The sequence below is a fragment of the Lolium perenne genome, chromosome 7 (assembly GCF_019359855.2).
Source record: "Lolium perenne isolate Kyuss_39 chromosome 7, Kyuss_2.0, whole genome shotgun sequence".
Taxonomy (NCBI): domain Eukaryota; kingdom Viridiplantae; phylum Streptophyta; class Magnoliopsida; order Poales; family Poaceae; genus Lolium; species Lolium perenne.
In genome coordinates this window covers 224,803,105-224,819,049 of record NC_067250.2, presented here as the reverse complement: position 1 = coordinate 224,819,049, position 15,945 = coordinate 224,803,105, and the positions used below count along the sequence as shown (strand labels likewise).

Genomic DNA, 15,945 nt, shown 5'->3' with positions numbered 1-15,945 from the left:
TCCTATGGCAAGAAAACAATGCATCATTTTGGCCCCATCGAGGGTTTGTAATAAACTTAAGTATTTTTAAGTAGCTAGGGACGAAACAACTGCATGTGGGCGGAAAACTTATCCAGCAATCTGTAATAACCCAGAACATAGGAACAACGAAGGGTAGATTTAGAAATGGGATGTGCATTTCATCGCAAAACGGGGGAAATTTTCACGCCTTATTGCAACTAAACCTAAGAGGGATCGAGGTTCTCTCTCATTTTGCACTTAGGGTTAGGCAATGTGAGTTAGGGAAATTTCGACATGATCTCTTTTGTATCTTATTGATTTGGGGAATGATTTCATTTGACAAGTGTTAATACATTTAACAATAAGCATTAAGCAAAATAAACATGGAATTCACAATTCAAATTCAACATATGAATTCAAATGACTTTGAATTTCAAATTGAATATTAAATACAATATTTAATTCAGAATATAAACATTACATAAATCAAAAGCTCATAAACAAAAACTTGAGCTTTATTGATAAACAACACAGAATACATTGTCTTTACAATATTCTTAATACAAGAATTGATGAATAATAAACAGAAATGAAAAAGGAAAATTACAAGATTGTCCTAAACTAAAACCTAGACTAAATGCCTTGAAGAATATCTTCTGGTCATATTCAACTTCAAACCTGCAAAACAGAATCAAAAGTGCTAGCCAGAATGTTAAGTGTTAGAAATTCAGTTTGGACAGAGTGAATACATAACAGAAATTCAGTTTGGACAGAGTACGCTGTCACTGCACACTTGTGCTTGTCCAAAGCCTGGAGAGCACAAGATAGGATCAAGTAGACCAAGACTGAGCACCACAGAGGGCTCAAGTTTCAGCATATGAGAGCTTGAGCTAGGCAAGCCACAGCAAGGCCATGCATCAGCTTAGTCACAAAGCAAGCCAGGCTTGTGTGTCAATGCCAGGGAAGAAGTAGGGCTCATATAAAAGCAGCACAAACCCTAGAAACTGTAGCAGTCGACCAGATAAGAAATTCACCAGGTAAGGGTGAAGCTAAAGCAACACAGAGTTCATCCAGTTCTTGCTCAAGAACAGAACCAACCCACACAACCACTTAAGCCACCAGAAATCATGGTGACCTAGAAGATCAACCAGGACTGGAGGTGAAGGGCTGTGAACAAACCACAAGTCTGCATCAACACAAAATCTCATTCTAGGAGCTGGAACAAGGTATACCAAGTTCCTGGAAAAGATCCAATGGATCTAATCCATAAATCATGCATGACACAGTCATGGGGTTGAGCAGATGCTCAACAGGGTGAATCATCACTTGGTTTTCACCAAGGATCACTGCTAGTCTAAAAAGCCACTAAAATAGAAACCATCCAGATACAGATCTTGTGCACAGAAGCAAGATCTTATGCACAAATAGCACCAGTGGATGTATTGCAATACTTAGCAGCTAGTAAAGACTACACAGAAAATCCTAGGCACATAACCATCAGTAAAACCCTAGATTTCATCACAGGCAAGCATATTGGCATTCATAGTTAGTATGATCCCCAAACATGCAAGCAAAGTTGAGTAGCCCACAAGATCCAACCAAACAGGTGAGAACCAATCAGTAGCAAAGCTACTGAGGTCACATCACACTTAGCATCATTTAAAGTAAAGCCAAGTACAGAACATCATCATCCAGAGTTGGATTCAGATTCATTTGCTTGTTAAATCATTATGAACAGCAAATTCATATACAAGCAAGTAATTTAAATCATCACTGCATAAGCAGTTCATTATAAATTAATTTATTCAAGCATGAATATATCACAGATCCATGCTATTTACTGACAGTAGCATAATGTAAGGCAACACAGCACAAATCACTGCATCATAGCCACTGGATCAAGTCCAGTGAGCTAGAATAAGCAACAGCACATATATACAGTAGCATAGTGATGCTTGAGCATCAACATCAACAAGGAAAATGCTTCACTTAGTCACAGAATTAATCAGCAACCAAGCACTGACATTTAATTGATCAAATGGATCAATTGAATCAAGTCAAGCCACATAGATAAGCTAGCCAACAAGGAATGGTTGATCCAATGGATCAATGGCTTACACAGGAGGCACAGAAGTACCTCACACACATCACTGGCGTTCACAAGTGTCACAAATGCACAGCAGTACACCTAGACAAGCAAGTGTAGATTGCCAGTAAGCATAAGCAAGCACATAAGCATGAACAGCATGGTATAGCAAGCTTGTAAGCAAGCACAGCATAGCATAGCAAGATCAGTGCATGCTAGGAGCAATAGATAATCAACACATGGCATGTACAGCAAGCAAGGCAGCACTGGCCAGTACCATAAATTGGTAGATTGGCCATAGCTTGCAGAAAATGGAAGCACAGGCAACTTAGGCAGCTATGGCAAGGCTCTGTGTGATCACAGGATCACCAGAGAGCAGTAGAACAGGAGGAAGAAGAAGCACAGTAGCTTGGGAGGCGCACAGGCATGGAGAAGAGAAGGGGAAGGAGCAGATTACTTACATGCGCCTGGTGGCAGTGGCTATGGCATGGCGAGGCAGTGCTCGCGCGGCCATAGCAGCTGCAAGACCCAGGGTAGGCGCCGGCGTTACGCCGACGAGCACGAACACCACCACAGCAGCACGACACGGAGACGACGGCACTGGTACTGCAAGCAGCACCGCACTAGGTCGGTCTCAGGGGGCGCGCACATCGACGGCGAGGACGAGAGTTCGTCGGAGACCACCAAATCGCCCGAGGCGATTCTCCAGTGGATCCAGAGCAGAGGCGATTCGCCAGGAGAGGAGGAGATTGGAGAAACCAAGCGGACAGATCGACAGATCGTCTCGCGGCGGTCCAGATCAGGTAGGTGGCGAAGGTAGGGAGGCCAGGAGGTGGCCGGAGCATGGCGGCGGCCATGGCGGCGACGCCATCGCCACAGGAGTCGTGAGAGATTAGGGTTAGGGCAAGCGAGCGAGAGAGACGCGTAAGTGAGAGAGGTGGGCCGCATCGGCGCCACCGAACCACTATGGGGCATGCCTTAGTGGGCTGTCCCATGGGCTTAGGTTAATGGGCTGGCCCAATTGGGGCCAGGGGGTATTTTGGACTTTTCACAATTTAGAAAAATGCCAGAATTTCACCAATTTTTAGTAAATAAAATACAACTCTAAAAATCCATTAAAAATTGGATTAGTGAATGAAAAATAAATCTTATCCAGAATAAAATATTAAATAGAATTTAAGAAACAAATTCAAAATTATGAATTTGAAGAATTTAAAATAATAACTTGGAATTTCAAACTATTATTTCCTTGTATTTAAAATTCAAGGAAAAATCTCAAATAAGTTCAAATACTTATTTTCAAGCATTTCAAAAGGAAATTCTATTATTCCAAGTCATTTCTATTGAGAAAGGTATTTTTCAAAGAAAAATACTCTATTCCTTTTTATTCCAAAACTATAGAGGCAACTCTATGATTTCAAATCATTTTTGGAATGAATAAATGAATCACCAAGTAAAGTAGTTTTACTTTGAATTATATTACTTTATGTGAATTAAAGTGGTTGATACGCGTACAGCACGCGTCCGTTGGGAACCCCAAGAGGAAGGTGTGATGCGTACAGCGGCAAGTTTTCCCTCAGTAAGAAACCAAGGTTTATCGAACCAGTAGGAGCCAAGAAGCACGTTGAAGGTTGATGGCGGCGAGATGTAGTGCGGCGCAACACCAGGGATTCCGGCGCCAACGTGGAACCTGCACAATACAACCAAAGTACTTTGCCCCAACGAAACAGTGAGGTTGTCAATCTCACGGGCTTGTTGTAACAAAGGATTAGATGTATAGTGTGGATGATGATTGTTTGCAGAAAACAGTAGAACAAGTATTGCAGTAGATTGTATTCGATTAAAAGAATGAACCGGGGTCCACAGTTCACTAGAGGTGTCTCTCCCATAAGATAAATAGCATGTTGGGTGAACAAATTACAGTTGGGCAATTGACAAATAGAGAGGGCATGACAATGCACATACATGATATGATGAGTATAGTGAGATTTAATTGGGCATTACGACAAAGTACATAGATCGCTATCCAGCATGCATCTATGCCTAAAAAGTCCACCTTCAGGTTATCATCCGAACCCCTTCCAGTATTAAGTTGCAAACAACAGACAATTGCATTAAGTATGGTGCGTAATGTAATCAATAACTACATCCTTAGACATAGCATCGATGTTTTATCCCTAGTGGCAACAGCACATCCACAACCTTAGAACTTTCTGTCACTATCCCAGATTTAATGGAGGCATGAACCCACTATCGAGCATAAATACTCCCTCTTGGAGTTAAGAGTAAAAACTTGGCCAGAGCCTCTACTAATAACGGAGAGCATGCAAGATCATAAACAACACATAGGTAATAGATTGATAATCAACATAACATAGTATTCTCTATCCATCGGATCCCAACAAACACAACATATAGCATTACAGATAGATGATCTTGATCATGTTAGGCAGCTCACAAGACCCGACAATGAAGCACAATTAGGAGAAGACGACCATCTAGCTACTGCTATGGACCCATAGTCCAGGGGTGAACTACTCACTCATCACTCTGGAGGCGACCATGGCGGTGAAGAGTCCTCCGGGAGATGATTCCCCTCTCCGGCAGGGTGCCGGAGGCGATCTCCTGAATCCCCTGAGATGGGATTGGCGGCGGCGGCGTCTCTGGAAGGTTTTCCGTATCGTGGCTCTCGGTACTGGGGGTTTCGCGATGAAGGCTTTAAGTAGGCGGAGGAGATAGGTCATGGGCCACACGAGGGCCCCACACAACAGGCCGGCGCGGCCAAGGGCCAGGCCTTGCTGCCCTGCTGTGTCGCTAGCTCGTGGCCCCACTTCGTATCATCTTCGGTCTTCTGGAAGCTTCGTGTGAAAATAGGCCCCTGGGCGTTGATTTCGTCCAATTCCGAGAATATTTCCTTACTAGGATTTCTGAAACCAAAAACAGCAGAAACAAAGAATCGGCTCTTCGGCATCTCGTTAATAGGTTAGTGCCGGAAAATGCATAAATATGACATAAAGTATGCATAAAACATGTAGATATCATCAATAATGTGGCATGGAACATAAGAAATTATCGATACGTCAGAGACGTATCAGCATCCCCAAGCTTAGTTTATGCTCGTCCCGAGCAGGTAAACGATAACAAAGATAATTTCTGGAGTGACATGCCATCATAACCTTGATCATACTATTGTAAGCATATGTAATGAATGCAGCGATCAAAACAATGGTAAATGACATGAGTAAACAACTGAATCATAAAGCAAAGACTTTTCATGAATAGTACTTTGAAGACAAGCATCAATAAGTCTTGCATAAGAGTTAACTCATAAAGCAATAATTCAAAGCAAAGGTATTGAAGCAACACAAAGGAAGATTAAGTTTCAGCGGTTGCTTTCAACTTGTAACATGTATATCTCATGGATAGTTGTCAATGAAAAGTAATATAACAAGTGCAATATGCAAGTATGTAGGAATCAATGCACAGTTCACACAAGTGTTTGCTTCTTGGGATGGAGAGAAATAGGTGAACTAACTCAACAATAAAAGTAAAAGAAAGAGCCCTTCGCAGAGGGAAGCATTGATTGCTATATTTGTGCTAGACCTTTGATTTTGAAAACAAGAAACAATTTTGTCAACGGTAGTAATAAAGCATATGTGTTATGTAAATTATATCCTACAAGTTGCAAGCCTCATGCATAGTATACTAATAGTGCCCGCACCTTGTCCTAATTAGCTCGGATTACCTGGATTATCATCGCAATACATATGTTTTAACCAAGTGTCACAAAGGGGTACCTCTATGCACTTTGTACAAAGGTCTAAGGAGAAAGCTCGCATTGGATTTCTCGCTATTGATTATTCTCAACTTAGACATCCATACCGGGACAACATAGACAACAGATAATGGACTCCTCTTTTATGCATAAGCATTCAACAATTATTAATTTTCTCATATGAGATTGAGGATATTTGTCCAAAACTGAAACTTCCACCATGGATCGTGGCTTTAGTTAGCAGCCCAATGTTCTTCTCTAACATTATGCATGCTCTAACCATTCTAGCGGTAAATAAATAATTGCCAAGTATCACATTATCCAAGACATTTTAGCAATTACTACATGTATCATTTCCCGATTCCAACCATATAACAATTTAACGAAGAAGAAACTTTCGCCATGAATACTATGAGTAAAGCCTAAGGACATATTTGTCCATATGCAACAGCGGAGCGTGTCTCTCTCCCACACAATGAATGCTAGGATCCATTTTATTCAAACAAAACAAAAACAAAAACAAACCGACGCTCCAAGCAAAGTGCATAAGATGTGATGGAATAAAAATATAGTTTCACTAGAGGAACCTGATAATGTTGTCGATGAAGAAGGGGATGCCTTGGGCATCCCCAAGCTTAGACGCTTGAGTCTTCTTGATATATGCAGGGGTGAACCATCGGGGCATCCCCAAGCTTAGAGCTTTCACTCTCCTTGATCATATTGTATCATCCTCCTCTCTTGATCCTTGAAAACTTCCTCCACACCAAACTCAAAACAACTCATTAGAGGGTTAGTGCACAATTAAAATTTACATGTTCAGAGGTGACACAATCATTCTTAACACTTCTGGATATTGCACAAAGCTACTGAAAGTTAATGGAATCGAAAAATCCATCAAGCATAGCAAAACAGGCAATGCGAAATAAAAGGCAGAATCTGTCAAAACAGAACAGTTCGTAAAGACGAATTTTATTGAGGCACCAGACTTGCTCAAATGAAAATGCTCAAATTGAATTAAAGTTGCGTACATATCTGAGGATCACTCACGTAAATTGGCATAATTTTCTGAGTTACCTACAGAGAATTAGGCCCAGATTCGTGACAGCAAAGAAATCTGTTTCTGCGCAGTAATCCAAATCTAGTATGAACCTTACTATCAAAAACTTTACTTGGCACAACAATGCACAAAACTAAGATAAGGAGAGGTTGCTACAGTAGTAACAACTTCCAAGACTCAAATATAAAATAAAAGTGCAGTAGTAAAATCATGGGTTGTCTCCCATAAGCGCTTTTCTTTAACGCATTTCAGCTAGGCGCAGAAAGTGTGTATCAAGTATTATCAAGAGACGAAGCATCAACATCATAATTTGTTCTAATGATAGAATCAAAAGGTAACTTCATTCTCTTTATAGGTAAGTGTTCCATACCTTTCTTGAGAGGAAATTGATATTTAATATTACCTTCCTTCATATCAATGATAGCACCAACAGTTCGAAGAAAAGGTCTTCCCAATATAATGGGACAAGATGCATTGCATTTGTAGCGACCTCACCCTTTTAAGGTGCCGATCTCTGTGCATATTTGTGCTAGTCCCTGGATCAATCGCTAGCACACACAGTACAAGATGTAATACCAAGAAACAAAGGTCTTTATTACATCGTATGATCCAGAATTTACATAAAGATTACAAATTGCATAGCACAAGGCTAGCATAACATCAGAGTTTCACAACGAACAAACATAGACAGCATGGAGTCCTTCGTCTTCATGTGCCACAGGCGAGCATGTTGAGGATAGACTCGTAACCTCTAACGTTTCCTTACACATCATCTGAGAAACCTGCAACATGATACGTTGCAGCCACGAATGGTCAATACATTTGAATTGTATTGGCAAGATGTCACTGTTGGGTGGGCGTAAAAGACACCTATCAATTATATGCATATTGCAACATGGTCTTCCTTCGGCTTAACTCTGTATGTATCAAAATAAATTCTTGCTATAGAATCCCTATACATAATACTAGCACACCAAGGGGTACCAATGTAAGGAGGATCTCCTATACATAATGCTAGTCCACCAATGGAGGTACCAATGTAAGGGTAAATTGCCTGTACATAATGCTAGTCCACCTACGGCAGTACCAATGTAAGGGTAAGCTCCCTATACATAATGCTAGTCCGCCTACGGTAGTACCAATGTAAGGGTAAGTTGCCTATACATAATTCTAGTCCACCTACGGCAGTACCAATGTAAGGGTAAACTCCCTATACATAATGCTAGCCCGCCTATGGCAGTACCAATGTAAGGAACTCTAGCTCTCTACGATTCCTTAATGAGAAACATGTCCATTCTGTTTGATTTCTAGGCGGCGATCCCCACCATTATTCACCATGCAAACGCTCCCATCATACCAATATGTCTAGGTTTTTCGTCACCCAAGTTATTTTCATTGATAACAATAATATTTTTTTTCTTCATCTCATCTCATCATGATATCCCAACCACGTATCTAGTAGCATGGCTAAGAAAAACTACTTACGATGGCAACCTAAGGAAAACTAGAGGAATCCTAAGACTATAGGATCAGCATAGCATAGCATATATACTCTTTACTTGAAAACGTCCTACACATGCAAATTCTACTAAGTAAAACTACATGCGTACAAAAATAGTAGGACATGAGTGACACTTGCCTTGGTGAGAGGACTAGTTGGTACACTCTTCGCGGAAACACTCGTTGCAATCAACACAACCACAATCTACAAACAAATATTTTCACTCCATAAACACATAGCAACACATATACAATCGCAAATAAAAATATAGATGCAATATGTGGATTAAACATGAACAAAACACTTAATATGTTCTCTGGTTTCAACTATATGCATGATGCCATGGTACAATTTTAACATTGCATTAATAATTAAAAACATTTCCTATCATTAGAAAAGATCTACAACACTAAACAAATACTACAAGGGAGATGTATAGGTCACATTTTTATTTTCTAATGCTACTATACAGAGGGTTCAATACTCTGTTAATAGCAAAAGGAATTACTCCAAAATAATTTGTAGAACTATTTATATAGCGAAAATACTCTATTTGAGTTTCTGCAAAAACTGTGTAAAAATATGATGCAAAAGTGCAATATTATGTGTCTACTGTATTCTACACGTTTTTATGAATCCAGGGACACGAAGTTTGCTAAATTTGGATAAACGAAACTAAAGATATGATTTTTACGAGTTTCTATGTTTCTCTGTCTAATAATTCGAAAATACAAACAGATATGACAAGTGGCATCTTCCTATTCGAGGATACCCCTTCGTTTAAGTGATCTACCTATAGCCGTAGGATCAGAATCGTGTGGTTCAAGGAAATGAAGAAGGAAAAACAAAAACAAAAGCAAAGGAGCAGCTTCTCACGTACAGGAGATGGGGATTGCTGGAATACAACCGCGCCTCTTCGAGGATGATTCCCCGGCGATGTTGAAGCAGGCAACGGCGCTTGATTTGACAAATATAAATCGGCGAAGACGGGAACGTGGAGATCGACGGGTTCGTCCGGAATCGCTCGCCGGAAACTGCCTCGCGGACGTGCTCACAGACGAAGATGGCACCGTCGCTGTGGTGCACCAAAATTCACGAAACAAAGTCTGAGACGTGCGCAAGGAAGAAATAGGAAGTTTGGAAGAAACTAGAGATCAAACCGTGGACTGAGCTCACCGAATTCGACGATATACTGCGGCAGTACCGCGGAGTTGCGAGGCCAAATTCGAGCAGCCTGGAGGCTCTCGGTCTGTGTGGTTTGAGGGGAAATGAAGAGGAGGATGTGGAGCTTAAATAGGAAGAAACGGTTCATCAAATGGTGGCTTAAATCACCGGAAATCAATTTGGGATGGGAAACTGAAAAGGTACACAGTCCTGCGGTGTGTCCGTTCGTTGCTCAAGCTTGATGACGATGATGTGGCAGTGGGGCCCGCACGTTAGAAATAAGAAGAAAAAGAAACCTGCACGAACACCACATAGTGCTGTGCTGCTACTTTGGTGCGCGCCGTACGCGCGTGTGTGTGTGGCCACTTTGTTGATTTGACTTTGGCTGGCCATTTGCCCCGCTTGATTCCTTTCATCTTTTTTTTTTCTTTACCGATTTTCTTATCTTTTTCTGTTTTAGTATTTGGGAAAATATTTTGAAAACCGAATTTGATCAAAAATGAGTTAAACTAAGTCAGAAAAATACAAATAAAATATCAGCGGATTCCTTATTCAATGTAGAATATTTTGGAACCACATTTAAATCATTTTGAAAACAAAGAATTCGGCACATAGGCCTATATGGCTTTATTTGCATTACTTCGGGTTTTAGGTTTCTTTAACAAAATTTAAAATTTCATTCAAGTTTTTCCTAGGCAATGCAACGATGCCATGATGCTTATGAATGCAATGCATGCATTTTGATATTTAAAATTTTGGGAAAAAGTTTTAAATAACTTTAAAAAGTTTTAATTTCTTGGAAATTTTCAATCAAGTTCAAGCAATCAAGCATTTAATTTATTTTTATTTTACATTCCAAAATTTAGAAAATTTTGGGATGTGACAGACTACCACCCTTAAAAGGAATCTCGTCCTCGAGATTCGAGAAAGGCTACAAAGAAAGATGGGTTTGGGATATGTTGGGGTGACTACCACCCTTAAAAGAAACTTTTTGTAGCTAGACTAGGTCTTGGGTTCTTGTTGGGTTCATCCTAGGTAGGACTTGGCATTGGGTCGTCTCTTGAAATATCTATGGCTTCTGTCCTCCAATAGGGGTTGTTTACATGTAGTGAACAACATATCTATTCAAGGTGACCTGAGTAGGTTTCCTAATAGTTGGGATTCTAATCTATGTGGGCAGGTGGTTGAACTACTTTTGACAGAAGGGATCACTCTTTGGGTCAATCAGGAAACCAAGGTGAGGGGACTTCACGACATTCCTCATCCCTTGCTTGTTGGGGCCATCGACAATCTCCCCATACTCTTCAACTAGTGGTTGGACCTGCAAACTCACCGTAGTCCTACGATTGGCAACACTTGCCTACTATAAGGGTATAATATTTATCCACCCTAGGGTTTAGGCTTATTCGCCGAAATCTTTTTTGTAGGTATGTCTCTCTAGATTCGCAAAGTCAACATTACGAAAGCGAATAATAAGAGTAGTAGGAATGGTGATCAATCCATCCTGCACCCCGATCATTACTTCGCATTTGATTTATTGAATCTCGTATCCTAACACTTGGTCAACCTCACAAGTTTGAAAAAATATTACATGGAGAATTGAATCAATGTTTCAATCCCCATTATTGAACTGTTTTGAAAACATTTCTATCGATTCCTAACTAGGGTTTTGCGTAACTCACATCCTATGCTTCTTCATCTTGATGGGAACCATCATGGTTGGTTTCACTAATGATGTCTTCATGGCGATTTGCCGAGAAAACATTTTCTAGGTTGGGTATAGATGAGAATAGATAGAAAGATTCTAAAGAAGTTTCCTACCCAAACATGCAAACCATGCAATTCATCAAACAACAAACATCTAACAAGCATCAAGCAACATAGCTCAAACACAGCCAAACTAGTATTGGTCATACCACAATTTGGTATGATCAATACTTATTAGGATATCGCCGGTTCAATAAAAGAAAAGAATGGTGGTCTGGTCTATTTATATTTTGGATGTTCAAGTTTCTATTCTACTCCATCAGTGTATCTTCATGTGTTGTGCAATCTGCATCGAAGTATTTTTTTCAAGTTGTTCATTGGTCTTCCATGAAACCCTTCTTATGGAGTCGAAGAAAGTCACCTGAAGCAGCAGTCCCTCACTTCAGGCACAAGGTCATCATCTCTACTTCCTTGATGGTCTCATAAGGTATGTCATCTAAGGCAAGAGGAAAACATTTTTGAAGATGGAATAGATAGGAGTACTAGAAGTTTACAAAGCACACTTTTTTTGAAATAGGATTAGACAAAATTTTCATCCTAGGGTTTTCCTATTTCTAATCCAAACCTAGGATCATGAACCTACGGTCAACACAATGCTCTGATACCATCTGTAGCGACCTCATCCTTTTAAGGTGCCGATCTCTGTGCATATTTGTGCTAGTCCCTGGATCAATCGCTAGCACACACAGTACAAGATGTAATACCAAGAAACAAAGGTCTTTATTACATCGTATGATCCAGAATTTACATAAAGATTACAAATTGCATAGCACAAGGCTAGCATAACATCAGAGTTTCACAACGAACAAACATAGACAGCATGGAGTCCTTCGTCTTCATGTGCCACAGGCGAGCATGTTGAGGATAGACTCGTAACCTCTAACGTTTCCTTACACATCATCTGAGAAACCTGCAACATGATACGTTGCAGCCACGAATGGTCAATACATTTGAATTGTATTGGCAAGATGTCACTGTTGGGTGGGCGTAAAAGACACCTATCAATTATATGCATATTGCAACATGGTCTTCCTTCGGCTTAACTCTGTATGTATCAAAATAAATTCTTGCTATAGAATCCCTATACATAATACTAGCACACCAAGGGGTACCAATGTAAGGAGGATCTCCTATACATAATGCTAGTCCACCAATGGAGGTACCAATGTAAGGGTAAATTGCCTGTACATAATGCTAGTCCACCTACGGCAGTACCAATGTAAGGGTAAGCTCCCTATACATAATGCTAGTCCGCCTACGGTAGTACCAATGTAAGGGTAAGTTGCCTATACATAATTCTAGTCCACCTACGGCAGTACCAATGTAAGGGTAAACTCCCTATACATAATGCTAGCCCGCCTATGGTAGTACCAATGTAAGGAACTCTAGCTCTCTACGATTCCTTAATGAGAAACATGTCCATTCTGTTTGATTTCTAGGCGGCGATCCCCACCATTATTCACCATGCAAACGCTCCCATCATACCAATATGTCTAGGTTTTTCGTCACCCAAGTTATTTTCATTGATAACAATAATATTTTTTTCTTCATCTCATCTCATCATGATATCCCAACCACGTATCTAGTAGCATGGCTAAGAAAAACTACTTACGATGGCAACCTAAGGAAAACTAGAGGAATCCTAAGACTATAGGATCAGCATAGCATAGCATATATACTCTTTACTTGAAAACGTCCTACACATGCAAATTCTACTAAGTAAAACTACATGCGTACAAAAATAGTAGGACATGAGTGACACTTGCCTTGGTGAGAGGACTAGTTGGTACACTCTTCGCGGAAACACTCGTTGCAATCAACACAACCACAATCTACAAACAAATATTTTCACTCCATAAACACATAGCAACACATATACAATCGCAAATAAAAATATAGATGCAATATGTGGATTAAACATGAACAAAACACTTAATATGTTCTCTGGTTTCAACTATATGCATGATGCCATGGTACAATTTTAACGTTGCATTAATAATTAAAAACATTTCCTATCATTAGAAAAGATCTACAACACTAAACAAATACTACAAGGGAGATGTATAGGTCACATTTTTCTTTTCTAATGCTACTATACAGAGGGTTCAATACTCTGTTAATAGCAAAAGGAATTACTCCAAAATAATTTGTAGAACTATTTATATAGCGAAAATACTCTATTTGAGTTTCTGCAAAAACTGTGTAAAAATATGATGCAAAAGTGCAATATTATGTGTCTACTGTATTCTACACGTTTTTATGAATCCAGGGACACGAAGTTTGCTAAATTTGGATAAACGAAACTAAAGATATGATTTTTACGAGTTTCTATGTTTCTCTGTCTAATAATTCGAAAATACAAACAGATATGACAAGTGGCATCTTCCTATTCGAGAATACCCCTTCGTTTAAGTGATCTACCTATAGCCGTAGGATCAGAATCGTGTGGTTCAAGGAAATGAAGAAGGAAAAACAAAAACAAAAGCAAAGGAGCAGCTTCTCACGTACAGGAGATGGGGATTGCTGGAATACAACCGCGCCTCTTCGAGGATGATTCCCCGGCGATGTTGAAGCAGGCAACGGCGCTTGATTTGACAAATATAAATCGGCGAAGACGGGAACGTGGAGATCGACGGGTTCGTCCGGAATCGCTCGCCGGAAACTGCCTCGCGGACGTGCTCACAGACGAAGATGGCACCGTCGCTGTGGTGCACCAAAATTCACGAAACAAAGTCTGAGACGTGCGCAAGGAAGAAATAGGAAGTTTGGAAGAAACTAGAGATCAAACCGTGGACTGAGCTCACCGAATTCGACGATATACTGCGGCAGTACCGCGGAGTTGCGAGGCCAAATTCGAGCAGCCTGGAGGCTCTCGGTCTGTGTGGTTTGAGGGGAAATGAAGAGGAGGATGTGGAGCTTAAATAGGAAGAAACGGTTCATCAAATGGTGGCTTAAATCACCGGAAATCAATTTGGGATGGGAAACTGAAAAGGTACACAGTCCTGCGGTGTGTCCGTTCGTTGCTCAAGCTTGATGACGATGATGTGGCAGTGGGGCCCGCACGTTAGAAATAAGAAGAAAAAGAAACCTGCACGAACACCACATAGTGCTGTGCTGCTACTTTGGTGCGCGCCGTACGCGCGTGTGTGTGTGGCCACTTTGTTGATTTGACTTTGGCTGGCCATTTGCCCCGCTTGATTCCTTTCATCTTTTTTTTTTCTTTACCGATTTTCTTATCTTTTTCTGTTTTAGTATTTGGGAAAATATTTTGAAAACCGAATTTGATCAAAAGTGAGTTAAACTAAGTCAGAAAAATACAAATAAAATATCAGCGGATTCCTTATTCAATGTAGAATATTTTGGAACCACATTTAAATCATTTTGAAAACAAAGAATTCGGCACATAGGCCTATATGGCTTTATTTGCATTACTTCGGGTTTTAGGTTTCTTTAACAAAATTTAAAATTTCATTCAAGTTTTTCCTAGGCAATGCAACGATGCCATGATGCTTATGAATGCAATGCATGCATTTTGATATTTAAAATTTTGGGAAAAAGTTTTAAATAACTTTAAAAAGTTTTAATTTCTTGGAAATTTTCAATCAAGTTCAAGCAATCAAGCATTTAATTTATTTTTATTTTACATTCCAAAATTTAGAAAATTTTGGGATGTGACAGCATTCAATATCCAAGACAACAAAATCAACGGGGACAAGGTTATTGTTAATGGTAATGCGAACATTATCAACTCTCCCCAAAGGTTTCTTTGTTGAATTATCAGCAAGATTAACATCCAAATAACAATTTTTCAATGGTGGCAAGTCAAGCATGTTATAGATTTTCTTAGGCATAACGGAAATACTTGCACCAAGATCACATAAAGCATTACAATCAAAATCATTGACCTTCATCTTAATGATGGGCTCCCAACCATCCTCTAGCTTCCTAGGAATAGAAGTTTCGCGATTTAATTTCTCTTCTCTAGCTTTTATGAGAGCATTTGTAATATGTTTCGTGAAAGCCAAATTTATAGCACTAGCATTAGGACTCTTAGCAAGTTTTTGTAAGAACTTTATAACTTCAGAGATGTGGCAATCATCAAAATCCAAACCATTATAATCTAAAGCAATGGGATCATTGTCCCCAATGTTGGAAAAAAATTCAGCAGTTTTATCACGTGCGCTTTAAATAGCTTTAGCTTTGAGCAGTTTCTCACGCTTTGCATTAGAAGTGGAAACATTGCCAACACCAATTCTTTTACCATTAATAGTAGGAGGTGCAGCAACATGTGAATCATTAGCATTACTAGTGGTGGTAATAGTCCAAACTTTAGCTATATTGTCTTCTTTAGCATTTTCTTCTTTCTCCCACCTAGCACGCAATTCGGCCATCAATCTTATATTCTCATTAATTCTAACTTGGATGGCATTTGCTGTAGTAACAATTTTATTATTATGATTTTCATTAGGCATAACTTTCGATTTCAAAAGATCAACATCAGCAGCAAGACTATCGACTTTAGAAGCAAGTATATCAATTTTCCCAAGCTTTTCCTCAACAGATTTGTTAAAAGCAGTTTGTGTACTAATAAATTC

At 39.7% G+C, this 15,945-nt stretch overlaps 2 long non-coding RNA genes across 2 annotated transcripts; both read right to left on the bottom strand.

The window, feature by feature from the left end:
* Positions 1-7,488: 7,488 nt before the first annotated feature.
* Positions 7,489-9,890, bottom strand: LOC139829893 (uncharacterized). The gene is made up of 4 exons (XR_007859186.2): positions 9,596-9,890; positions 9,300-9,494; positions 8,558-8,623; positions 7,489-7,700 (listed from the first exon to the last, which is right to left on the bottom strand). It is a non-coding gene; the product is annotated as an uncharacterized lncRNA (long non-coding RNA).
* A 2,158-nt stretch (positions 9,891-12,048) lies between these two features.
* LOC127313733 (uncharacterized) lies at positions 12,049-14,455 on the bottom strand. The gene is made up of 4 exons (XR_007859185.2): positions 14,155-14,455; positions 13,859-14,053; positions 13,117-13,182; positions 12,049-12,260 (listed from the first exon to the last, which is right to left on the bottom strand). It is a non-coding gene; the product is annotated as an uncharacterized lncRNA (long non-coding RNA).
* Positions 14,456-15,945: the final 1,490 nt, after the last annotated feature.